General features: G+C 38.6%; 1 long non-coding RNA gene across 1 annotated transcript in view; it reads right to left on the bottom strand.

Annotated features, from left to right (window-relative positions):
* LOC121815344 overlaps positions 1 to 27,019 on the bottom strand; it is a 43,505-nt gene that overhangs the window by 86 nt on the left and 16,400 nt on the right. The gene's annotated exons all lie outside the window — the stretch shown is intronic.

Here is a 27,019-nt window from a genome sequence, read left to right as displayed (position 1 = left end):
GGATAAAAGAACGCCATTAGTCTCATTAACCGCATCGATATCTTTAATCTTCCTCTTTGATCCACTCACTTCAAGCCATCTCATTTAACCTCTTCCTTATTTCTGCTTTCTCTTCTCCCTTTCTTTTCATTCTTACTTTGATTCTGCTCTTCTTTCGTAATTTGTCTTTCAGACATTCACTCACTACAGACAAGGGCGAACATTTGGGGAAGGGGGGGACGAAAGACTTGGTGTCCCCTGTTTCTGAGTGTCTTGATTGGAAGTGAATACATTTCAAAATGTCACTATGCTGAACTGGAAATGCTGAAACAGACTGACAGCATACAGATTGAAAGAGCGGGGGCAGAATACTAAGCAGAGAAACAGGCCCCTCATATAAACAAACTCCTGTCATATCGGCTGTCTTCTGTGTTTATTGCTGCTGTACTGGATGATCGCGCATCTGTGGCACATTTACTAAGCTCAATATAAAATGTCAGGTTGCACAATTTTGCATCACAGCAATATTTCAGTGTAGATGACTGAGAGAGAGACAACTGAGGCTACAGACTAATTAAGTCCTGCTCATTAAGGTTTAAACTCAGTGGGGTGTTTGGACACATTTCGCCCGTGTCTGGGAAATGACACAAAAAAAGCACAATAGAAAGTGTTTCTTGCTGGCGGATTGGTTAAACAAAAATATTTTTAGAACTGCAATGTTTATTCGTCCTGTAAGAAGGCGGCTGCATGAGGAAATGTGAGTTAAACTGCCTAACGTCATTGGCTCTACAGAAAGATTAGCAACTGAATAATCACTGTGGGGGATTTTGGTTAAGCTTTTAAACTCTTGAGTTGATTCTTGCTGTAAACAACAATGATAATAATATTGAAAATGATAATTAAAAGACACTGGACTGGACTTCCAGATGAGTACTTTAAATTAAGGCAAGAATGCAATTTAAGAAGGAAATCAGAACGGAAGCCACATCACATCTGTCGTATTGTTGTCGTGTTCATTTTCTGCCATTTCACACGCTAAGCCTTCAGTGGATTAAAAAATCTAAAATAATCAGCAGTGTAATCGGCAAGTGGTAGCTGGAGCCCCTCTCTTGCATTTTCTCAAAGCCAAACCTTATAGCGGTTCATTATAAACAAGGAGGGACATCATTTGGGAAACGAAGGGCTGCAAATTCTTATTGCATATCCCAATATGTAGTTGTGTAGTGGAATGCTCTCCTCTTTGTCACCTTTAATTATAAGGATGTGATAAATGGAGCAAAGCTTGCTAGCCAGAGTGAAGTAAGCAACACATTTAACCTGCTCACTCTAGTCACATCATATACCAAACACAACCTCCCAATTTGGCTGTCTATTTAAGCTGCACACTTCCCACCTCTCCCTGCATCTCTGCCTGCTGTTTCAACCCCTCCACTGCCCCAGCATCCATTTGTCGGCTTCAGGGGGGACATTTACTCATCTCTCCCCAATCTTATGTGTAACATGTGCGAGGAGAGATGAGCTCGGAGCCTAGACACCGATATCTGACTACTTCTGCTGTAATAACTGAATCATTTGAGGTTATGAGCAGTCTGACTGAAGTAATTATATGATGTGATGTGTGTCTACTTCTCTTTTGTGCCATCAACCTACCAACACACCCACCGAGCAGCCAACGATCATTTTCCACTACTCTATTTTTGATGCATTGCCATGGCAGCCAGCAAGTGATGCAGAGTTGTTACAGCAACACAAACCAGTCCCCAACCTTGACCCGTCTAATCAGTGCAAGAGAACTAGGGCAGACTTTGGTTCCAGTTGACATAATTTTTCTTTCTTGTTAAGTTGCATTTCTATATTTGCTGTATACGTCCACATGCTTCTGTGCTAGAACTTTTTCATCTTATTTTATAACTTGGTCTTTTTATTTTAACTGCACACCCACTTGTTGGAAAAGTGCATTAATAAACAACACACATATGCAGCTGTATAGAGCTGGCACAGGTTCTAACATCCCAACAAGCTGCACGTTTACAGTATGGTGTAGCTGGTCGGCTTTTCCACACTTGTTCGAATTCATTTTGCAGGTTCCCTATAAATTCTTGTTAGAATTCCTTCCATTTGTCACTGAAAGCCAAGGGAAACAATTAATTTGAGCATGAAGCTCGCCTCTGCCCCTTTGGCTTTAATGGGAAATTCTGCCAATGCAACCAAGAGCATTCTTTATTGTATCTATTACTCATTTCGGAAAGAGAGGGACAAATGCAGAAAGAGCTTCACCGTGGCAGCTGTTAGTGAAACAGCTGTCAGGATTTTCCACTGGATTTCCCACGGTTATCTATACTGTCCTTTAGAGTCCACACAGCTGTCAATGAAATCGTCTGTTAAATGATTCACTGCATCCAGTTTTCACTAAACAAATGCACGTTTCTCCTCAGTTATGGCCGCTTATCGCTACGCAAGACAACACGGTTAATGTATGAAACATTGATGCCACAGAGTCCTGCTCATGCTGCAGCTCAAATGTTACATGTTTTTATGTGCACAGACACATCACCTGTCTGAGTGTTAATACATTTATACACCTGACGAGCAGCTTTCAGGATGTGAACTTGACTTCTGTGATTTGTATGCTGTCCAGTTTTTGTACACTGCCCTGCTTTCTGAATGCTAACACTTCTGTTGCATTGATTTTAGTCCAGCTTTAATAAGAGCACACCACTTTCAACTGTCAATCACCTCTCCCACATCCCCCACCTTCGTTCTCTCTATTTTCTGCTTTTGGCACAGCAATTTCCCTGTCAAATTCCTGCAAGTCTGATGCCATCTCAGTTTTACAGCTAGCAATTATCACCCGATACCTCCAGTCACCCTTCTTTCTGTAGCAAAGGCTGTGAACAGGTGTCAGAAAATTTCAGTGTTTTTCTCTTACACTGCCTCCTGTTCAGCACGCTAACCTATGATACCCTGGGTCTAGTCAATCTTGTTTATTTCCTAGGTGAAGTTTTCCAAAGATTGAAGAAAATAATGGCTAACACAAAAACAAATCTACGCCCTTGCAAATAGATTTTAGAGATTTATTGTTCAAAGCTGAGCACAGATGCTCCACAGTCTATGTAAGTGGCAGACAGTTCTCTATGTCCTGGCAGCAGCTTCATGTCACATTTCAGTGGACTACTTAAGAACAGTGAATATGAGCATAATCATTAGTATTAACACTGAATATGTGCCCCAAGAAACTGACAGCTCTGTTCAAGATCTGTATTAACTGAAAATGTGACAATTTTTTTTAAAGTTGCTTCATTCACAAATTCTTTAGGTATATATTAATGCAGATTATGGTGATGTGCAAAAGTCTTGAATCACCAATCATGGAAAATGGAAAATTGATGCAAACATATATGCAACTACAGAATGCGGTGCAAAAACAGTTTGTACAATTTTAATAAGCTTGAAAGTCAATTCCAAGTCCTTGATTCTTCAGCACAGCCTGAACTCTCTTAGTCAAGCTTTCTTGTAATTTTTTTAAGTATTCTTCAGAAATACTGCTCCATTCTCCATTTTGTTTATTACAGGTGTCTCATATTTTCAGTGAATCATACTTGTTATTAATCTCGGTCTCTCTTCTACAGCATGCCTTCTATCCTGTCTTCTTTCTGTCACCCCAACCAGTCATAGCAGATGGCCCCGCCCCTCCCTGAGCCTGGTTCTGCCGGAGGTTTCTTCCTGTTAAAAGGGAGTTTTTCCTTCCCACTGTCGCCAAAGTGCTTGCTCATAGGGGGCCATTTGATTGTTGGATTTTTCTCTGTATGTATTATTGTAGGGTCTACCTTATCTCACAAAGTGCCTTGAGACGGCTGTTGTTGTGATTTGGCGCTATATAAATAAAATTGAATTGAATTGAATTCATATACCTCCCCTGCCTCTCATGGTCACGGACCATTCTTTCCCCTTTTGTCTCTCTGTATGACCCCCTTCCCTCACCTTTTGCATCTCTCCCCTTTGTTTCCAATAATAATGCTTCACTGCTATTTCATTACAAGAGGCCACCATCAACATAAAATCTAAAAGAAATACATTTCTTCATTATATTTAGATTTCAGCTGACAAATTTAGAAGAACCTAATGCATACTTCTGTTTCAAAATCCTTCATCCACTTGCACAGCTGTGCCGCTTAATTCTCTTTTTGTTTTTCTTTTACTTTTGCACATTTTTTGTTTTTGCATCTGCATTGAATATCTTCCTGGATATGCCCCTCTTCTTTCACCTAATCTCTTTAGGGATTGCTACAGTGGATCATCTACCTTTTTATGTGCACATGTCCAAACCATCTCAACCTTTTGTGTCTCTTGTGTCTTCAGCCTGAGCTGTCCCTCTTACATACTCATTTCTAATCTTGTCTATCCCACTCTACCCTCCCTGCACTACTGCTTCAACTCTCTTGTGCTCAGTCTTTTGCATGGTTGACCCCAGGTAATTAAACATGCTGCTCGCTGATCATCACCCTAACTTCAACAATTCTTTTATTCTTTATTTATCCCTCTGTAGTTGCTATAGCTCTGCACATCACCATTGTTCTTGCATTGTTCTTGATGCAAACATAATGCAACTAGAGTATGTGGTGCACAAACACAGTTTATACAATTCTAATAAACTTGAAAGTCAGTTCTGAGTCCTTGATTCTTTAGCACAGCCTGAACTCTCTTAGTCAAGCTTTCTTGTAATTTTTTTTAAGCAGTCTTCAGATATACTTCTCCAGACTTCTTGAAGACCAATCAAAGCTCTTCTTTGAACGTCGGCTGCCTTTTTGTACTATTCTCTGTCATGATGATCCCACACTGCTTCAATAATACTGAAGACCATGAGATTCATGCTCGGTACTGTTCCACTGTGTGTTTTTTATATCCAGTTATGCTTTTACTGTGCTGTCAGCATATTTGGGATCATTGTCGTGCTGAAAATAAAGGAACTGTTAAAATTACACTGTTGTGTAATTTAATGTACCTCAACCTTTTCTTCCTGTTTCCCTTCTTCATGAAACTTAGTTACAGCGCTTTCAGAAAGACATCTACTGTGATAAAGTCTACTCTCCACTGCTGTGTAATCAATTATTGTAAATGTAAATGTTATCAGGAAATGATCAGACAGGAGAGGGTTTTCAGGAAACACTGTTAAATGTTCAGTTTCTATGCCATATGTTAAAACAAGATCTAGAGTGTGATTAAAGTGGTGGGTGGGTTCTTTTACATTTTGAGAGAAGCCAATTGAGTCTAATAACAGATTAAATGCCATGTTGAGGCTGTCATTTTTAGCATCTACATGGATGTTAAAATCACCCACAATAATTATTTTATCTGAGCTGAGAACTAAATCAGATAAAAAGTCTGAGAAATCAGACAGAAACTCTGTGTAAGGCCCAGGTGGACGATAGATGATAACAAGTAAGACTGGTTTCTGAGTTTACAGCTGGGGTGGACGAGGCTAAGCATCAGGCTTTCAAATGAATTAAAAGAAATGCCACATTTGTAGCTAACAGCTCTTTGGAATCACCTTGTTTGAAAAAAAAAAAGAATTTTATGCCTTTGGCAATTTTCATAGATTCACATGGAAAACAAACAAACAAATATTTATTTTTTTTCTTTCTTTTTGCAACAGACTGCTAGTAATAAAGGTTCCTGAAGATATAATTTAAAATAGGTTATTTGCTACTTGGTCTGTTATGTCTAGACGCAACACTGATTAATCTTTTCACTTAAGAGCCTTTTTATGTTTGAATGACTGTCAGTACCAAGTGGTTTAGGAAACAAATAATTCCTCCAGAAATAATTAATTGCAAGGATGGGACTGAAAATGAATGCAAATGTCCAAAGACAAACTTTGAAAGACCTTCAGAAAGCCTGGAAACTATTGTCTCTATTATTACTTTTATAAAGTCTCAAGAAAGTCATTTCTTGAAGATAAAGTAAATGAAATCTGCATACTTAACACAGGGATAGCCACTGTGACGTGACACATTAGTTTGGGACTCTTTGTTTTGGAGTTTCGACATCAAGATTTTGGCAGTTGAAGTTATCTTTTATAGACTGTGGAGGGCTCATTTGTCAACTAATACTAGCAAGTTTTGTTAGCAAGCTGTATTCATAAATTGTATGACCGCAATGCATAGACACACACATCAGCTTAATAGTGCTCAGTAACCGACTAGAATTTCATGCACCATAAATGAAGCACAAACTTCTATAATGTATTTGCACTTGAACCACACATGCAAAACAAGTTTTATTCTACACACTTTAAGCTTTTTATCTCACAGCTATGGCCCATTTAGATCACCACCATAATCTAACATGCATGTCTACTTAAGGCATGCAGGCACAAAAGGAGCAGCCAAACGGCACACAGTTAACAATTGTTAATTCACACTAAAGGTATGTCTGTGTCTGAAGGGGAAGAATGTTATAAACTTAAGAACTTGGCAGCGAGAGATGAAAATTCAGCCTCATCAAATTTTTTATGAATACCAAACTAAGTGTGCATCCATGGCAACTACTCACCAAATTCATTATTTAGTCCTGTTTGAAATTACAGAGCTCTGATGCAATTTTCAGAGGTTTGCATCTTCACAGGAAATAAATGGGCCACAGACTCTTAGGAATATCAGAAAATGTTGGTGTGTGGACTAAAATATTATCAATTTTGTATTAGCCATGGGAAAATGTTAAATATCCCCAGCTTTATTCTTTAATTGATATGCTGAACACTCCCTCTTGAAAATTTAAAGGTAGGCACAGATGTGCGACACATTAAATCAAAACATGAACCCCTGCAGAGAGGTGATCTGGTGGCTTTGTTATGCTGTGGGGGCATTTTTCATGGCATTGTTTAAGTGCACTGGTCCCTTAATAGAGAAAAATTACTTCTGATCAGTGCGTGTTATTCTGGTTAATCACCTTTATAATATAGAAACATTTTCTGTCCTAATAGGAGGAGCTCTTTTCATAAGGTACGAGAATCACTGAACTGTTTGACAAGACGGAAATGATGTGAATCATATGCATTAGTACTCCAGCAGAGTTCAATGATAGGAGATTTTAGACTGATGTGTCAGACAGTGCTCTCCACCACCTTGATCCAAAGACCAAATGAGGAGATATCTTTAGCAAGAAATAGATTTATTCCTCCGGCAGAGAGTGGGAGATTTAATGTTGAAGTAAACTGAAGCTGTACATTTTGCACAAATATCATCATCCCGATGTCATAAAGTATTGGCTGAGCATAACAGCAGCCACTTGAAGCTTTTGACATGTAAACTAGTGACTCTTCACCTCATGACACTGCATAGATGAAATCATGTATATAATATGTGGAGATACAGAAATTCTTTTATTGCTGCCATATAATCTGCATCATTATAATTGCATTAATAACCTTCTTTACAGCATTATTTCATCTAATAATATTTCTCACAGTATTGATACTGCATTACAGTTGTTTATTGAAGATGTCCATTTGAGGATCCTTCCATTATGTTAACTTTTATTACAAGTACGGTTAGGAGTATTTTATACATATTGCATATCTGTGCCTATTTTGAGTTGATGTTCAGTTCATTAAGGGTTTTAAGCTTCACTGGCGTGACTGTCCAGGTGATACATGCTGAGGGAAACTAGAACATAGAAGGATAACTGCAATGCATGCTTACAGTACATATAATACATATAATCTAGGAATAGGCCTGAGCAGAGGCCCAAATGTTTCCAGCTTCTTGTTGCAAACCTGTTGCATTTTATTCTACTTGGTAACAGATGAGCAGAGTCAATAATTAGCCTCAGAGACCCTGAGGGCTTAAGATTATTACCTTGTATGGAAGGTGTTATCAAAATGAGAAGTTCTATGTCTGTTTATAGCTATTAAAGATGTACAAGATGTACGATTAACTGTGACTAAGGTCTGGAACCTATTTTAATCTGTCATTGACGCCATGGGGGGCGTGTACCCCACTGCTTTATAAGTGTCCACAACATGTATTTTGGTCAGAAGATATATGTTGATGTTTTCTCCGGGCTGTTAATAAACTCAACGTTTGATTGCACTTTTCTGGGGCCTCCGTGGTTTGTGACACTGCTCTGCATTGATCGATTTCGCGACAAAGATAATGCTGCATGAACCGAGGAAACATTTACAGCTAACTTCACATCTAGTAACAACATCACCTTGCCTATGTCGATGCTGCTTTTAATTGTCTGGTGCTGTTCAGTGTCCAACAAAACAACTTGCTGTGTTAGCCAGCGTGTATTATACGACTTCATCTGGATGAGTCCCCTTCCAGGTTTAATCACCATCTTTAATTACTTGCCTTAACTGGTGCTGTCACTAGGACTATTGTTGCCTGCCTGCCATTAACCTATCTGGATATCTGTTCTTGATCAATCAATCCTCTTTTCCCCCCCATCCATTCCTCTTTTCCTCGCGAGGAAAAGAGGAAAATATCCCTTAGCAAAAACATGTTATTAGCAGCTGTTATCCAACCATTTTCAATTATCTTTGCCAATCATCTTCTCATAATAGGCTCTCCAACCACCCACTTTTAGTCTGTCTCCTCATCTTTTACCATTAGTTTCTTATTATTATCCAGCCCGCTCATTCATCTCTATCTTCTGCAATTACGTCTGCAGTTTGACTGTGTTTATGACAATGAAAGATTGATGCTGTCATTATCTTCATCTCCATCATGGTTCTACTCCACTTTCCATCCTCCCATTGGAGGCAGCTGTCATTAGCAGTTCACGTGATTGAGGTCCAAAAGGTTTTAATAATTTTCCATCACAGTTTTTTTTTTCCCTTTTTTGTCTCTCTCACCCTTGCTGGATGTCTCATTTGTCATTGTTTTTTACCGTTACCCTCCATCAACCTCACTCTGTCTTTCTGTTTCAATCACAGCCGCAAATGGCATGAGTCAGAAACAATAAAAATCAGCCATTGTGTTTATTACAGGTGTCTCATATACCTCCCCTGCCTCTCATGGTCACGGACCATTCTTTCCCCTTTTGTCTCTCTGTATGACCCCCTTCCCTCACCTTTTGTCTCTCCCCTTTGTTTCCAATAATAATGCTTCACTGCTATTTCATTACAAGAGGCCACCATCAACATAAAATCTAAAAGAAATACATTTCTTCATTATATTTAGATTTCAGCTGACAAATTTAGAAGAACCTAATGCATACTTCTGTTTCAAAATCCTTCATCCACTTGCACAGCTGTGCCGCTTAATTCTCTTTTTGTTTTTCTTTTACTTTTGCACATTTTTTGTTTTTGCATCTGCATTGAATATCTTCCTGGATATGCCCCTCTTCTTTCACCTAATCTCTTTAGGGATTGCTACAGTGGATCATCTACCTTTTTATGTGCACATGTCCAAACCATCTCAACCTTTTGTGTCTCTTGTGTCTTCAGCCTGAGCTGCCCCTCTTACATACTCATTTCTAATCTTGTCTATCCCACTCTACCCTCCCTGCACTACTGCTTCAACTCTCTTGTGCTCAGTCTTTTATCTTTTGCATGGTTGACCTCAGTTAGTTAAACACTCTGCTTGCCGATCATCACCACTTTTCTCACCCTAACGTGAACAATTCTTTCCTATAGCTTCATGGTATGGTTAGTCAACTTTATCCCTCTGCAGTTGCTATAGCTCTGCACATCACCATTGTTCTTGCATACTTGTACTATTATACTTCTCGATTCTTAAGGCATCCTCTCATTCTCCAGGATCGTGTTAAGCAATCTGGTTAAACAATCTGCTGCATCTCTCCTAGACATCTCTATACTTCCACAGGTATTTCTACTCTTCATCATCTTCACAGCTGTCCTTTGCTCCGTAATAATCATTCTCATAATTTCAAAATTCATTCTCATAACTTTCCCCTATATGTCCTCCTCTCTCTCTCATTTGTGAGCTCCTCTTTCCATCTTCTTAACATACACACCTTTCATATTTTGTCCTAAAGAACACAAAAAACCTTTAGCAACAACCTAGATCTTTGTGACTATTTTTGTGTCTCCACATCTAACACTGCGACAGCACTGCCAATCTGGAAATAGAAGAAATCATGACCAGCCTTAAGCAAAAAGAAACAAAGTGAAAACACAGAATAACTGAAATAACAATGGGAAAAGAAAATCTCATACACAGTCAAAGATTGGCTAATCTGAAAAGAAGATAAAGGGTTATTTATCGCAAAATTCAAAATTCTCTCCATTTTGATAAATGCAAGCAGAAAGCCCTGCTCTGCAACTGGGCTGTAGCCATGGAAACCCACTATCTATATCCTTTGAAAAGAGATTATTTTTTCACTCCTGCCTTCAGTTAATTGTGTCACTGAACCATTCTGATTACACAAAATGACCAAAGATCTGCTCTTTAAAATGCAGTTGGTACATTTTAAAATTGCAAAAGTATTTTTTATAAATGTCATGTTGGCTATAACATTTAGTGCAGACTGATGTGACCCATCTCAAATCATTAATTTATCAGGACTGAAACTCAGGATTTATTTTTCACCAATCATACTGACTTTTGTAATACAGTTCTTGTTGAAATGTGTATATTTCCTGTGCACATAGATGACTTTGCAAGGAGGCATGATTTTTGACTGTTATTTATCTTATTATGGAAAATGCAGTTTTGTACTTTAGTAGTTCGAGCTATAACGTAACATTCTCTTGGAAGCAGACAAATGTACCAAAAGTGGTTATATCTGAGTTTAAAAAGCACAAACCTTAAAACTAAAGTTACCCAGGCATTAAAAAAAGAGGAGAGCTATGACAGACATTAGACAGGCACACTACAAATTCTTTGACAGCCTCTGTAACACATTCATAGTGTTTCGCTGGCATCTTTTAAATGAAAAGTGCCACAAACAGAGTTGGAACAAATGATAAAAAACAGACTAGAAAGATGATATCAGACTGTTGGTTTCTAAGAGTTACAGGAATGTTTGATGCAGTGCTTTTAGTTTAGACATGAGTAAAGTGGTGGGGGATAGGGGGCTCTGAATCCACCGAACCATCTGAGTGTTTCTGACAGGGTATGGTGGCCCTTTAATCATAAGTTTTTTGTGATGTCAATACTTGACACTTTTCTTTTTTCTCAAAGAAAGTGCTTTCCAACAGAACCTCTCAAATGACATCTATAAATAAACACAATATGATCCCCATGTACCACCTTTCTTAGTCTCTACTTTGTACTTTAATGCCTAAAAGAGAGATCGCTCCAAGTTTTGCATTCAAAGTGTGATACAACCAGAAGTAGAGCTAAAGTCCCTAGCAGTCAGAAAACTTTAAAGGAACTTATTCTTTTTAAATCTTTACAGAAAATTATGTTGACTAATGTCGAGGAGACACAAGAAGTCAGTATAAATCAAATAGAGTACTGTGTGCAGTATGTAGATTCTTATTTTTGTCTTTGCCAAGACCACACCAGCAACATTTTGAATAATTCCAAGCTCTGCTTTTGCTGAGTGCAATTTCTTACTTTAGTACTGTCAGCATGTCTATAATTAGATGAGCCTGGCTCCTGTGGCAAAGGATCATTTCAGAATAAAGTCTCCTGACCTGTAAAAAAATGTAGACAGCGCGACTGGATTTACAATCCTTGGACAGTTAGTTTTGCTACATGTTCAATGTCACCTTAGATATACCTGTATAGTGTAATGTGAACAAATACGGCTATTCCGATACAGTTTTTATGATAAAGCAAGTGGTAGAAGATGCAGATAAAACTGTGCTTTTTGCTGTGGTACAGATTGTTTTATGCTGAGAGCTGGTTCTATAATTTGGCCAATCACATACATATAAATAGGAATGATAAAAAATGGCCAGCAGCTGCCAAAATAATGCTGTCAAATTCAAAAACACCTATAACTACAACCTAATGTTTGTCACTGGATGGTTTTTACATTTCCAACAATGTCACAAAAAACTCTTTAAGTATCACATCATCATATATTTCTGCTTATATTAATGAACTATAGATGCTACTTTTTGAGCAATGCTAAATTTAATGACTCACATAAATATTCTGACATCTCTGGTATCATTTTACACATACATATTGAAGCGGAGACATATGCTGATACTTTAAATTACAATTTACAATTAAGCTGAGCTACTAAGTATGAGTGTGCAATTACGGACACTGAGGTTAACGAGGTAGGCTAAAAGTTTTTTGCTCTGGAAATAAATGCAGCAGCTCTAGTTTCCCCAGAGGACTCAGAACCTGACAACGAGTCACAGAGATAATCACGCCAGATGGGAATTTGCATCCTAAGGAACAACACAAAGTTCACGGATTCAGCAGGGAAGGCAAACTGAAGGATGTTGAGGACATATGGTAACGAGACTGTCAACGACATTTTATAACAGGGGTCAAAAGAACATTCACTGTGGGTGGTTAAAATGTGTTTTTGTTTGTGTTGCCCACTGAACCATTGATATTAATTAATCACTGTTATTACCTTGTTGCTAAAAGCATAATAAATGTGAATTATGCGTATCCTCCCACACAGGACATGACACCTTCACATGCAGGAACATGGTTGGTTTTATATGTACAATTCCCAGACATTGTTGAGCAAAGCTGCATAAAATCTCTCAAGAACAAACCTGACCTTTATTCAAAGAGGCAGGCAGCTTGGCAGGGCTGAAGTGTTGTGTATCCTGTGCTGAGTAGATTGGGCTTTGAGTTGTGGCTCAATTCTAAGGGTAAGCAAACACCAAGGAGTGACCTCCAGAGCTGAAAAACGAAGCCAAATGCACGTGGCAAAGACTGCAGTTCTTCTAGAAGCCACTTGAGGCTGTCTCTAAGAAGGACAATTCCCACATACCTCATGATAAAATGTACAAAATTAAAGGTTTGAAAAGCATAGCCTGGTACAAAAAGCTCTGGAGATAGTTTCCCACTTCATAACAACTCAGAGGAGGGGACTTTCTAGGGTGGCTGTAGCTCAGGTGGCAGAGCAGGTCAGCCACTAATCAGAAGGCCAATGGTTCGATCCCAGACTGCCTCCTGGCTGCATGCCAAATATCCTTGGGGAAGATACTAACCCTGTGGTGGTCAGAGGGCCCGGTGGCGCCAGTGTCCGGCAGCCTCGCCTCTGTCAGTGCGGCCCAGGGCAGCTGTGGCTACAATGTAGCTTGTGAATGGGTGAATGATTGAATGTAGTGTAAAGCGCTTTGGGGTCCTTAGGGACTGAGTAAAGCGCTATACAAATGCAGGCCATTTACCATTTAGTAACTCAACCATCTGGATTGACAGGTGACCTGACACAGTAGCTGGAGCTGATCAGTGACTGGTACGCCTCATCCCTCACACCAGTCCCTGAGCCTGATTCTGCCAGAAGTTCCTTCCTGTTAAAAGGAAGTTTTTCCTCCCTACCACTGCAAAGTGTCTGCTCATTGGGACTTATTCCTTGTAAGGGTTTACCTGTGTGTTTGCTGTTAGTTCCTTTTGGAGTATTTTTAATTTTATGTGACTAGTATTGATTGCTGTGTAGTACAAACCATCCAAGATATGTGTGCTTGAGTGTTAGTGACTAAAAGTCTGGTGTTTAATTACCCCTTTAATTAGCTGACATTTGTCTGTGCATTGCACCTGTACAATTTATGCTTTTTAATTCATTTCAAATCAATTTCTTTTGTATAGCCGTGAACTAAAACAACTGCTGCCTAAAGGCATTTTAAACTTTTAGTAATGTAGGAGTACAAATCACAAAGCTATGACCAGTATTTAATCTTAGCTAATTAACATAACTAGAGAAAACACAGTAAATTTGATGTTTTATCTTCATTTAAATATTTTATTTCATTCATTATGGCAGCTTTGACCAGCTTTGAGTTTGCCTTTCCTTGCTTTCTCACACGAAATATACTTTAATGATGATTCAAATTCAGCAGCATAATGCTAAAAACCAATTTTCTTCACTTAGAGCGGAACGTGTTCCAGCGGGACTACACCTTGGACCACAACAAAGAAAATAAATGCAAATGCAATATTTCAGTTTTTCTAAAAACAACTATTAAAGGTCAAATATTTGAAAAGGAAAGTGTGATGTAAAAATAACCCCAGAAAATAATTCTGCCTCTTTGGATTCGCTGTACATGACAGTCCTAGTGAGTCTGGGCTATCAATCATTGTTTTCAGCAAGTTTAATCAGCTGTCAGGCAGCAGCAAAGGGGGGCTAAAGGAATGTAGATGTGTGGGGATGGAGGATGAAACAGAGACAGAGAGAAAAAAACGACACAGGGAGGGAGAGAGAGCTGCTGGAGGAAATCAAATGAGTAATGTTCGACTCTTAATGTGTGTGACTCTGATATTGTGTCATTTTGTTTGTGTGAGACAGGCAGAAAAAAACAAGGCAAGTGAGAATAAACGTGTCATCTAAATATTGAAGGATTGAAGTGACTGGATGTAGTGATGAATGTTCACTCCAATACTGTTCTGCTAGAGGGTGCCAAATACAAATATACAAATATATATTTTTCTTCTAAGGGCCTAATTCCTGAACCAACTCATGAACTATGCTAAACATCTTAACTCCAAGAAGACATTAGAAAAGATGGTTCAATCACCTCTGTTAGCCTTTTTATTATTAACAGGAATGTGTTGTGTTAGGGATGGGTGAGGTGTCTGCCTAAATATGCATGAAAAATCATTCTTAATGCACAGGAAATATAGTCTTGGATATTATTTTAATACAAATAAGAATGACAGGTTTTAACAGCTACAGCTCCTGAAAGACAACTGGAAACCAGAACCCTGACACAAAACCATAAACGTTTCTGGATTGCATCTTAGTTTTAGAACTGTGACTATCGCAGTTGTGTTACTATCACCTCCGAAGACTCAAGTTAATGAGATGTAGCATAAAAAACGGACAATTGCTAAACCACCCCTGAGTTAAAATAATGCACAGGGTAAGTCTTAGCCTAAATTAAAGTCCATCCTTTAGCTTCCGCTTCCCTTTTTCAGGGCCATGGGGGGGGGTCGCCAGTCTGCAGCAGGGCTAACACATAGACAGAGACAACCAATGGCACTCACATTCACTCCCGCATTCACACCTATGGGCAATTTAGTGTTTCCAATTAACCTATCCCCACTAACTGGATGTCTTTGGACTGTGGAAGGAAGCCGGGGTACCCAGGGGAACCCACGCAAACATGGGGAGAGCATGCAAACTCCACACAGAAAGACCCTGGCCTGATGGTGGAATTGAACTTGCTGTGAGGCAATAGTGCTAACCACTGTGCCACCATGCCGTGAGATTACCCAAAAGCTAAATGAGCACCCACACATTGGATGAATAGATTTGCATTCCCAAAACATGCGTAATACAACTGCAGACACACAACCACAGAAAGGCCAGTAAGATGTTAATTCTCTGTTAATTTATGCCACAAAACTGTGAGATACACGTCCCATTTCCTGGACCTAATTTACAACTTAATGCCAGAACAATGGCCACTCTGTAAAATGAGTTATTATCACGAGGTAGCACCTGACAAGACATCCTTTGTTCGCAAGAGAAGATGTTCATTTAAAACAGGGGAAATGTTTTACTTCTTATCCCAGATACAAAGCATACTGCAAAGCTGCAACTCCACTGGCTGACCCTGTCACACCACAGCTGTGTTGAGACTCTGCCAAACTCACATTCTTTCAGCTCACACTGACCATCAGCATGACGTGAACCCTTTTCCACCGGCAATGGCATGGCAATTTTCCTTTTCATGTGTCCGTTTCTGTCAGCATCCTGTGAAACCCTTGTATTATCTAGTGTGGGTAATTTTATCACGGATATTCAATCTGTTGGTCTATGTGACAACAACTGCAGGTTCTTAGGTCCCACTGTACCAATCTCCCCTTTGCAATTTTTACTGAATCAGGTCTAATTATACACCGCTGATTTAAGTAAGTAGGATGCTAAAATATTCATAGTTTACTAAGTGAAGTAATGCTTTCAAATAAATTGTTGCTGGGAATTTATAAACAACTGCATCATGACTCCTCCTGCACGCCTCATCAAATGCAACAAAACACAAACAACAAATTTACTTAATAAGTTAAACTAATGCTCTTTTCCCTGTTGTGCAATTGATCAGTTTCTGTTATTAAGAGAATGTTGTACAGTTGAGTTACATTAGTTATTAAAATGATAATGAGTTAGGGTAAAAAGCAGCAGAACTAATGGAGCATCTCATTCAACCCAGAAAAGATAACAAACCAGACTCAGTAATACTTAAATACATCACTTTTCTTACAACCTCTGATTCTGTAAGTGTGTTACTAGCTTATTCGACATGTTGAGGATACAATATACAGCTGAACTGCTATATACGTCACTGAAAATGCGTGTATTAATAGGTTTTGTCCCTGGAACCAAAAATATTTCAAGTACAAGTAAAAATCCAAATATTTAACTAGCAATCCTCTTTGGTGGACTCCTAGGTTTTATTTAGGGATGTATATTCAAAATCATGCCATGACGGTTCTAATTGTGCTTTAATTTGACTGTTTTCTAAAGAATTCTTTAACGTACACACAACATGCTGCAACAAACCACCTCTGACTGTTCATTTAAGGTATCACCGCATGTCGCAAGTTCTTTATTTCTGTGAATGGAAACAATTTTGGAAAACTGCTCAACACAATCAAAAAATTATAATCTGATTTTCTACTGTTAGTAAACAGTCATGCTAACGATTGTTTTTGCCAAAACTACAGGAACAGAAATTCTTTTAAAGGTACTTTGTAGCAGATGTGCACCTGTCTGAAACATAAAGCCATAACAAAAGCACTTTAAAAGCTGCTTGCAAAAAGACATTTGTTTAAAAAAAATGCTCTCTAGCCTTCTGAAACCCTTTCTGAGTCAGATTATGGAATGAAATGCCAGTTTTATTTTGTTATTTATACAATCCGATGTTGATTTTGTAAAATATGGCTCCCATTAAAGTGAAAAAGGATACTAAAGCAGGTGCTTGTGATGGATGAAAGTCACTAGCCCGTGAATGTGCAGTCACTTGGTTTCTCAGGCATGCGTGCTTGTCAGATTCAGTTTTAAAACACCTAAACTTGATGGCGATAGCCAAAACGCTCAGCTTGAGGCTTCACATCAGATCTTCTTTAACCAATAGGTGATGCCAGATAGGCATTGCCCACCTTTTATATACATTCTAGGGGTTGTGGCATAGTTTTGTGTTCATCACTACAATGAATGGAAGTCTTTTATTTACTATTTCAACACTGTCCTCGGGGCAGATGAGTTAATGCAGAAAAACCTGTTTAGATCTAATTTTCTCTGAAATCAATAACTAAAAGAAGTAATAAAGAATTTGGATTTTGATCCAGAAGCATTAATAGCTTTGTTTTCACACCCCAAAATGAAACATGGCAATCTGAAAAAGCCCTGTGGCTTAAACGAATGGATTTAAAAATGCTTGATTCATTTTACATCAAACCTTATTTCTATGCATCTTCTGCTTCATACACACCCATCTCTTCCCGTCTTATGCAATGGTCAGCTTCTCCTGTAACCAGTGATCAATACTAATCCCTCACTCTGTCCTAAAAGTTTCCACAAAACTGCAATTTGTCTGACTGCCTCTTCTCCTCTTTCCCACCACCACCTTCCATTTTGTATTTGTACTATAATTCATTTTTATCTTTCCCTCCATTGGACAACTACTACTTTACGATCTTAAATCTGATAGCACAGACATACTTGACCACTGAGTCATCGCTCTCAAGTCAAAGAACATGGCCTTCCCTTTTCCCTCCACCTTCTCCTTTCGGATTTATGAGTCGTTACACATTGTTTCTGTATTGGATAGCATCGCATTTGTCCAATCACTGGAAAAAATAGGCACACTTAAAGAGCACTTAACAATAATTCTTCTCTGACAGCTGAATAGCTAGGTAGCGGCGAAGAGGTCTATCGCTGAAATAAGAATCTCTCTTTTTTTCTTGTTTTCATCTCCCAGCTCAACCCCCCTACCCCCCGACCCCACCAAACCATTTTCCTTGCATTTCTTTCTGGCTCCTTATAATCCCACTATTTTTACTGTCTTTTACTCTGAAGACACTCTACGAGGAAGGGTTTGATATTAAATTCTCTTTTAAGAAAAGGTAAATTCTATTCAGTCATGCCACCAGAAGTTTAAAATGAGTAATTTCTTTCAAACGGTTTCCTGCAGAGTTCCTATTCAACAGTGTGACTCTTAAAAATCTATAGCTTCCCTCTTCTATCATTCTTTCAAACTTTTATCACCTCCGGTTTCACCTCTTGCTGCTTTCAATTTCACTTCTGTGTCACAAGTTTCTTTGGATCTTGATTATTTGTTACAACACTGTTCAACTTCACAATCTTCTATCACCCTGTCACACATGCTTTTTGTTGTGCCAACACACAGTCAAAAGCTCAAATCATGTCTGGCATTCTTCCTCAGATAAAAGTCTAAATTTCTCCCTGCATCAGAAAAACTTTTTTTTTTTAGTCTTCTATCAATCAAAACTCCTGCTGCCATGCAGAGATGCTCTAACACTGCCTCTGTGGTTTTAATCTTTGCACCATGCTGCATTGCTCTGTAATTCGTATTTAGGTGAGTGCTCCTCGACCTAGATGCACCTTCCAACAACACTGAGCACTGCTCTTCCTTTCAAAGTCACCTGTTGTTCACAGCTTTCATCTGTCAAAGACAAGTTCTGCTATATTGGCAGAGACTATACTTCACTGTGTGAACTCCCATCTGGTGATATTAGGTGACTGTTAAGCATTTGGTACATCAACATCTCTAGTAAACATCCCTAAAGTCCAAGATGATATGCTGCTCAGCTGAAAAAAAACCCTTTTTAAGATGAAAGGTTATGGGACAACTTTACAGTGAACCTACTGTGCCTTTTCTTATTTTCTGTCCTTTATGTACAATCAATCCACATGAGTCAGAATTTCCTCCTTGAGGCAGCTCTAAATGCTCAGTTTCAGACATTTTTTTCTACCCTTGTAGCTGTATGGTGTGAAAGTGAGGTGATATGCTTAATATGATCATCTCAGGCACAGGAGCACAAAGGACCAACCCCCTGCTGTTAAAATAGTCTGTTTGCGAGCAACAGCCAATCAGAAAAAAACTGGTTTAAAGGGAAGTTGGTTTTAATGAGAAAGAAGGAAAAAAAACAACTTTTTTTCAGACAGTGGATGAACTAAGGAGCTCAATATAAGATAAATAAAGATTATTTTGCTCGGTGCATCATGTAAAGCTAGAAAACATGGGGACTTTATGTACTTTATGCTTACATGCAGCTATCTGAATCTGTTCTTTGTTGTGCCAAACACATCAGTTGGCTATATACTACTGTATTTAAACCACTGGCTAATCCCCCACTCATTTTAATTCTTAAATAAATTCTGTAATTTTTAAATAATTTATTAGTAATCTTTAGCTGTTCCAAAGATTTCTCTTTTCCAATTCAGTTGTTAGTCATCTTTCTAACTAAATTATGAATGTTGTACATGTTGTGCCTTACCAAACTCAAGGTACTGATTAAAATGTGATTATCTGCAACAGCCGAGGTAAGACAAGGCAAGCTTATTTGTTTAGCACTACTGAGACAAAAAGCAATTCAGAGTGCATAGAAAAGGAAAGAAAAAAAAATGCATTACAAACCTCATTCCGATCTCATCAAGCCTCCCAAGAATTCAAGAAAATTGAATTCTGAGGACTCTAACCCCACTTAACAAGAACAGATGGCACAAAAAAAATTATTATCAAGATAAATTAAAACATGTGACATTAGGGGCGAAAAAAAACCTTTGAATTGCAAAAACAATTTAAAATAGAAAATTGCTTTTTATGAAAACAAATCAGTTTAAAAAGACGAAAAATGGTTTAATAAAGGGTTAAACATTGAGATAAAGGGGAAGCTGCTGAAGTCATAGGCCACTTAAAAAAAACGAAAAAAGGTTTAAGTCTTGTTTTAAATGTATATGTATAGTAGCCGCTTTTACTTTTAAGGTCAAGAACACGTCTTTGCCCAGCTATGCAACTTACACTCCAGAAGTCTCATTCAAGCCTGGTGAGATAGTTTACATTTGCTGAATGTTTACTTGTACTATTACCTGTAACACACACCGTTTTAAAATACATGCTGTGGCTAAACTGTTAGATACACCCTTCACCCGGTTCACCCGGCTGTTGGAGAGCCTTTTTTGTGTCTACATTGATGCTTATAATACTCAGTACTGAGAAATAGCCTAATAATATTTTATGCTTTAATACTGAGGTCAGTGTACTGTGCACTGCAAAAAGTCTAGTGTAATCTTTTTTCTCTTTGTGTATGTAAGGGAGACATTAGAAACACCTCTAAATGTAACGCACCGTTTTTCTCTCCCCCTCTCATGTCTCTGGTACCTCTGTGTCTCTGGGCTTTTCCTCCACTCCCCTGCCTTCCTTTTCTTTCCATTAGTCTTGAGTCTTCAGAGAGGCGAGAGGAATAATAAAGGGAAGACGAGGAGGATAGTCCTCCGTCCCGAGGCCCGGTGCCAGCTGCTACTGCTGCAGAGACTATCCATCCAAACACAGGAAGGCGGGGATGACACTGTTTTGGAATTCAGCCCTTGATACAAACTCTGTCGGCAAGGCTGCCTCAGAAGACCCCTGGGCTGCCTGTGTGCTATATGAAGCTCTGTCCCAGTAGTGATAACATAAGTCACCCAAGCCTACGCTCTGTGAACAATGTTACCATTACAAGCATAGCCATCTCTTATCTGGTATGTACACAGATGGCAGGCAGTCTTCTTATCTTCCCTCCATTTAATGACACATTACTATATGGACTGTAGACTACAATTACGACGACAATATAAGATGAAACATAACAGTTACTTAAAAAGCGATAATGGTGTAAGAGAGGCCGAGATTTCAACTTCAGAGGCAATAATTTAGAGCTACATTCAACCACATAAAACTTCAGCACACTAAACTTCTCCTGCAGTATACTTCATAAAGTTAGTGTATCAGAGTCCGTTAAACCAAGACATGAATCTAGGCCACCTGCAAAGCACAACACATTGGAGATTAAAACATGTGGGCACCTAATACAATGTTACCCTTCAGTGTAAGTATATGCAAATAAAAGGGACACTGCACCAATGCACTTATAGTGTCTAGCAGGCAGATCTGTAGCACTTTTTTCTGGGTCCATAGAGTTTAATATGTTCACTCCATTGAGCTATCTGATCGTGCAAAGCGAAATAAACATTTTCTCACTTAAATAACCCATCTACTGAGCAACAGGGAAGACAAACAATATCCAATCAATGCTATGGGTGGGACAGCAGCATTGTCAAGCTGTGTAACAGTAGAGGAATATTCTAGACAGCCAGTGCTGGCTTGATTTTAGCAAGTGGAGGCCAAAGAAAGTTGAAGGATGAGATAGAAGCTTTGAGATGTTCAGGTGAAAAGACGGTGGCCTGCACCATCCTTCTAGAAGAACGCAACTGGACAAAAAAAAAAAAAAAAAAGATTTCCAAACAACAGATCTTGTAGTGTGCTCTGAGGCAGCTCCTTGTCACCTTCATAGTCTCGGGAAGTTATTAGACACACTTTAATCCTCATACTTCTGTTATGGAGCTAAAACAGCATCCTCCCTGTGTTTGGAACCATGCTGATTTACAAATTAGGCACTGCTTTAAAACTGGGCATCTGCCACCTGGGATACTGCTGGAGTCACAGCAACAATGCAGTGATTCCAGCTGAGAAGGAGGTTCTTTTCCCATTCTCTGTGGAATATAAATGACAAAATACATGCTTTAGTAATGTAAATAAATGTTAGACAAGTGATAGCACTCCTATCACTTGGAATTTCTGATCCTTGGGCGCAATACACCTGACAGCAGCTCTGCACAAGTGCAGGTTTATACTAACCAGTTTAACTTTATATCTTTGAAAGTTAAGAAAAAACCTTCTCCTTTTCTTCCACTCTAGAAGATTTAGATTTCTTTTCTTGGATGGCTTCTCTCATTGACTGGCTGTTGCTTCTGACCACTGATACAATATTCTTAAAATTGCCAAATAAAAATATTTAAAGAATAATACAAAATAATACCAAGAAGAAGAAAAAATACACCCATGAACATATAAAAAACCTCACCCAAATTAACATTAAAATTCAGGGAGGTCAATTAGTCTGCATTTTACTAGACAGGGTAGCTTAGGACATGTTGAATAGATGTGGGGAGAGCTGGCTCCAACAATATTGAGAACCACAACTTTAGGAGTAAATGAGGCCTCAGCAATTATCATTCATCTATGACAATGACAAGATAAACAGCAGCCTGTCTGTTGTTTGTGTCTGGTTTATCGTGATGCATATACTACCAAAAACCTGGGTGTATAATTATGACTAACAAGGAGACAACTAAACATTAATGAAACAATGACTTCCTTTAATTAAAAAGACCTACATTGGGAACTGGTTTTGCTCACTGGGTTGAGCAGGTGACCTATAATGTAGAGGCCCAAGTTTGAATCCACCATAGGACCATTTACCGAGTGTCTTTCTCCCTGTTTTTCTTCACTGTCTTCTCGCAATAAGGGCTGAAAAGACCCCCCACCCAAATACACTTACAATATATAGTAAAATGTTTAAGTAACTTGGATGATCTTCCATAAATGATAGTTTATTAATCACCTTTAGACAAAGCACAAAATAAAAGTTGCATTCTTTAACAGAAACTGAACCAACACAGTGTCATGTCAGTTCAATCAAAACTAAACAGATGCGAGACGAGTAAAGAAGCTTTAGATTAGCAGTAGTAATTACAAAGAATGAGCTCTGTGCCAGAAGCAGTGTCAGCCTGTGAGAAAATGCATTCCAACATAAATTTGGAGAGCATAGTTAATCATTTGTGGTTTGGATGAACAGACTGAACAGTGTTTGTTTTGTTTTCAAAGGCCCGTGTCCATGGAACAGAATTAGTCTATAGCAATTTTAGCCTCAGCAACAACTGAAGTAAAATACTGAGACGCGCGTCTGGCATCATTTTGCAAAAGCTTCATCAGAGGAAAAAAACCCCACCACAACAAACATTCCATTTATGTCACTGTTGCAAAGATAAAGACTGTAAGCAACAAACTTTAAAAAAGATAACGGTGTTGGGGAGATGGGCTGGGGGAGGAGGGGTATCTTTGTGCAAAAGGAGACATACTTTGTTAAAGAAATATCAAATGTTATCAGATAAAAGTTTAAGTAAAAGCAAATACACACACACGCACACTACAATATATTTTGTCCGTGGTCAGACTTCAGCTGTGCTATCTTTGAAACCAGTAAGCACCAATGCTCCATATTCAGCTGCAGCACATGATCACCTCTTGACCTGCTCCTTTTTTGCAGCCAAACTCCTTAAACTCATCATTCCCAACAGATGTCCACACAAGAAAAGACTAGGAGCAATGTGTTGACCAAAGACTATGGGATGTTAATAAAACTCAGCAATGACAGAAATAACCATAGCCAGTTAAACTTATCTCATCTTATCTCAAAGATTACAATTCACTGACATGATGTTGTGAATACTCTGTAAAATAAACTGCACAGAACATTTTAAACAATAAATTACAAAAGAAAAATGTCAGATGTAGCAAATATGATTCAAATTAACACAAATATATGCACAAATATATGCAAATTAACTTTTTTTTGTCAGATGGTTCAATAAACACCTTCAAAAAAAAACTAACTACGATTTTCTGGCAATTATTTCATTGTTCACACTTTAAAGGGATGAGTGGGTAGCCAACACACACAACCAATTGCAGGATACAAAGCAATGAGCAGTCTGGGTGAAAGACCCTTAGAAGAAGGAGCTGAATAATATTGAGAACCAACTATAAGCAAACTTAAGGCAGGAACATGAGCTATTTAGCTGCAAATGAACTGTCAAAATAAGACAGAGGTTTGTCCAGTAGTAAGGTAACTGCAGTTGGTGTCATTCTCTTAAAGGGAATAAAAATAAAAAATATCAAAAAAGAGCCGGCAGGTATAAATATACCTGGGTGGACATGAAAAATCTGTGTCTGGGAAATGCTGACAATAGTAAACACATATCCCCTAAGGCCTCTAATGATACAATACTGGAGTTCATTAAAACCTTACTGTGAGAGAATCTGTTGCCATGACAATAATCTTAAAATCCGTTATGTGAATCAATCACAGTTTTGATCTTGATTTGCAAAATTTCTTTAAAAGAATTTTTTGAAATCCAAAGGTGGGGTTTGACTGATCTCACATGACGCCGCTTACATAAAACATTGTTTAAATAACAACAGCTTTCATGTCCTGCTTACAAAACCACAGGGAAATAATATGCACATCTTAAATTCAAGTCAGGTAGCAGTTCGGAGGGATCAGAGTCTCTACAGTTTTAGGGGGAAGTCGATTAACTGGGCCACAGACCTACAAATTTCTTGAAAAGAGAGCTGAAGGGATTCCTTTGCTCCTGCTCACTCTCTCCCTTGGGTGCTTCTTTCACGCTGCATAGAGAGATGTGAGGATGAGGAGAGACAAAGAAGATGAGAAGATTTCTGGGAGACAGATGAGATGAAGTGAACGCTTGACAGACATCAGCCCTGGGAACTCCTCCCGCCTGTGCTGCCATACAAAAGAGAGACAGGCAGAAAGAAAAGAAACTTGCTTTCTCTAAACTTGAGGAACACAGCCGGCAGCTTATTCTTTTCAAGTCACATTAACTGGAAAATGCTGGAGAGGGAGGCGTGATAATCTGTGACATGAGCATTTCTGGTGGTGGTGTTCAAGCTGACTAAGATCAGTTTAATTTTACCAGTATTTATTATGAATATGGAGCTATCGCCAAAACAGTATGGAAATGTTAACCTGCATACAAGCTAGTACTCCATGATGAAGATCCAGGAACTTCAAAGCTCAAAACGAGATCATTAACACGGTGAGACACAGGCTGTCGTGGGCTCACAGGTAAAGACGGGACATTTAAAGAAGGTTCAATAATCCTCAGAGAACAAAACCTTCAGATGGCAAATGAGCTGCTTTGACCGATGGCTCTGTCTACCTTCCTATTTGGAACAGGTGTGGGGTAGGGATTGGAGACATAGTAAGTGTGACATATGAACGCAAAAGCTGCTTGACTCATTGGTTACACACAAGCACACACACACACACACACTTGAAAAAAATGTAGATCCCAAGAGTGCCATGTAATTTCACATAGAACAGGCCACTGATGAACTGATGTGCAAATTGAAAAATAATCAGTTCATTCAATCACAGACATAATATAGATAAGCAAGGAAATACACTACAGCAATCAATGAGCTGCATTTCACAAGGACTTTTCCAAACCAGTCATAAATTACTTGAGGCACAGCTTCTTATATTGGACAGACTAAACAGTGTCAGTCATAATTCATCACCAAGACTAACTCTAGAATTGCTTTTTTTTAAAAAATATAATTGCAGTGGCATATGGCACTATATTAAATAAAAAAGCTAGATGTTACTATACTATTGGTAGCTGCTCTTGCTCAGGGGGTACCTGGAGGGAAGGCAGGAAATACAAGATTTAAGTGGCTAGATATAGACAGTCTTCATGCTGACAAGAGAAGTTTTCCTCTTTCTTTGATGTATGGCTTTACACAAATATGGTAATAGAGTGGCAGAAAATACATGACACATAAACCAATACAGATTTGTGGCCTTGCAAGTCTTTATCAAGTTCTTTATCAACTAAAAACCAAGATATATGCTCATGAATTCCTCTTTTTTCAGCAAAACGGCCAGAGCCGAGCCAGTTCCACTGAGTTTCATCAAACAAATGCTCAAAATCTGGCACCAGCAAAAAGACTGAGTCCAAAGTTGGGACCACTACCTTTGACGGCTATGGAAATTCTAGGATTTCTGAAACTGATGATTTCTTTTTTCTTATTGAACAGTATACCAACATCTGCTAGTAAAGCTAAAGGGATTATTCTCAAAAGACACCAATGCAGAGCCTTCGACGTATCAGGTTGGCAGGAAAATGCTGATAAACTGATATTTTTAATATTTTGAACCACATTCTCTGGCATTAAATCTGATCTAATCTACGTTTGTTTTCATAGCTTTGAGTCGGGTTTTCTCTGTTCTATCATGGGGATAAAAGAATCGGGTTTTAATATTTGCTGTTTCTGTCCGGTTCCCTTTGCAACAGAGAGAACAAATGTGGCCAAAGGATCTGATATGAGGCGAACAGGAGACCGGTCTAAAAGGATTTAAAGGTAGGTACAAACCTGTTCAAAGAAAAAGCAAATCTATGCATATTGGATGAATTCTAAATTATCTGTTCGCTGAGTTGACGATCTTAACTATTAAATTGGCTCATTAGTGGTAAAACTAAATTCTTGAGAATAAAGTAAAGCTTTGAAATAATGATAATGACACGTTGAGAATGACAGTACTGAGTTAAAAGGACTATGGTATTTCATGGTAAAAGAGAAAAAGAAGTAATGTGTGTTTAGGATATTAGGTAATTGATCATTTTTATGGGTTTGAATCCCTATTGATCATAAGGTTGGACCTGCATCGGTCAAATAGCTCTGGTGGACTTTTGGTTGTTTCAAATTATAATAAAATTACTGTAGAACAGAAGTCTGGGACTTCTAAGAAGTGCACAAGCTCAGAGGTGGAGACCTCCCGTTTTTTACAGACGTGTAAAAAGACCCTCTAGGAGGATTACTCCAGGTGGCGCCTACCAAGACTTGGGGCCTTGGTTTAAAATCGCCAGTGATTGGATCACTTTGCCATTTGGAATGGTATCTGCACTTTTTAGGGCAGCAGAGGTTGGACCTCGGACATTGGACACTTTCAAAAATTCAAATACGGTGTTTAGAAATCGGGCAAGGCACAGTTTGGAAATGATACTGGTTAACTGATCACAAAAAGGTTGGACCTTAGGGCTGGACGCTTATTAAATTTGTCAA

Source organism: Haplochromis burtoni, unplaced genomic scaffold (assembly GCF_018398535.1).
Source record: "Haplochromis burtoni strain Fernald_Lab_line unplaced genomic scaffold, NCSU_Asbu1 Contig_188, whole genome shotgun sequence".
In the NCBI taxonomy this organism is placed as follows: domain Eukaryota; kingdom Metazoa; phylum Chordata; class Actinopteri; order Cichliformes; family Cichlidae; genus Haplochromis; species Haplochromis burtoni.
The sequence above is the reverse complement of the archived record's forward strand: the minus strand, read 5'-3'. Positions and strand labels throughout refer to the sequence as shown.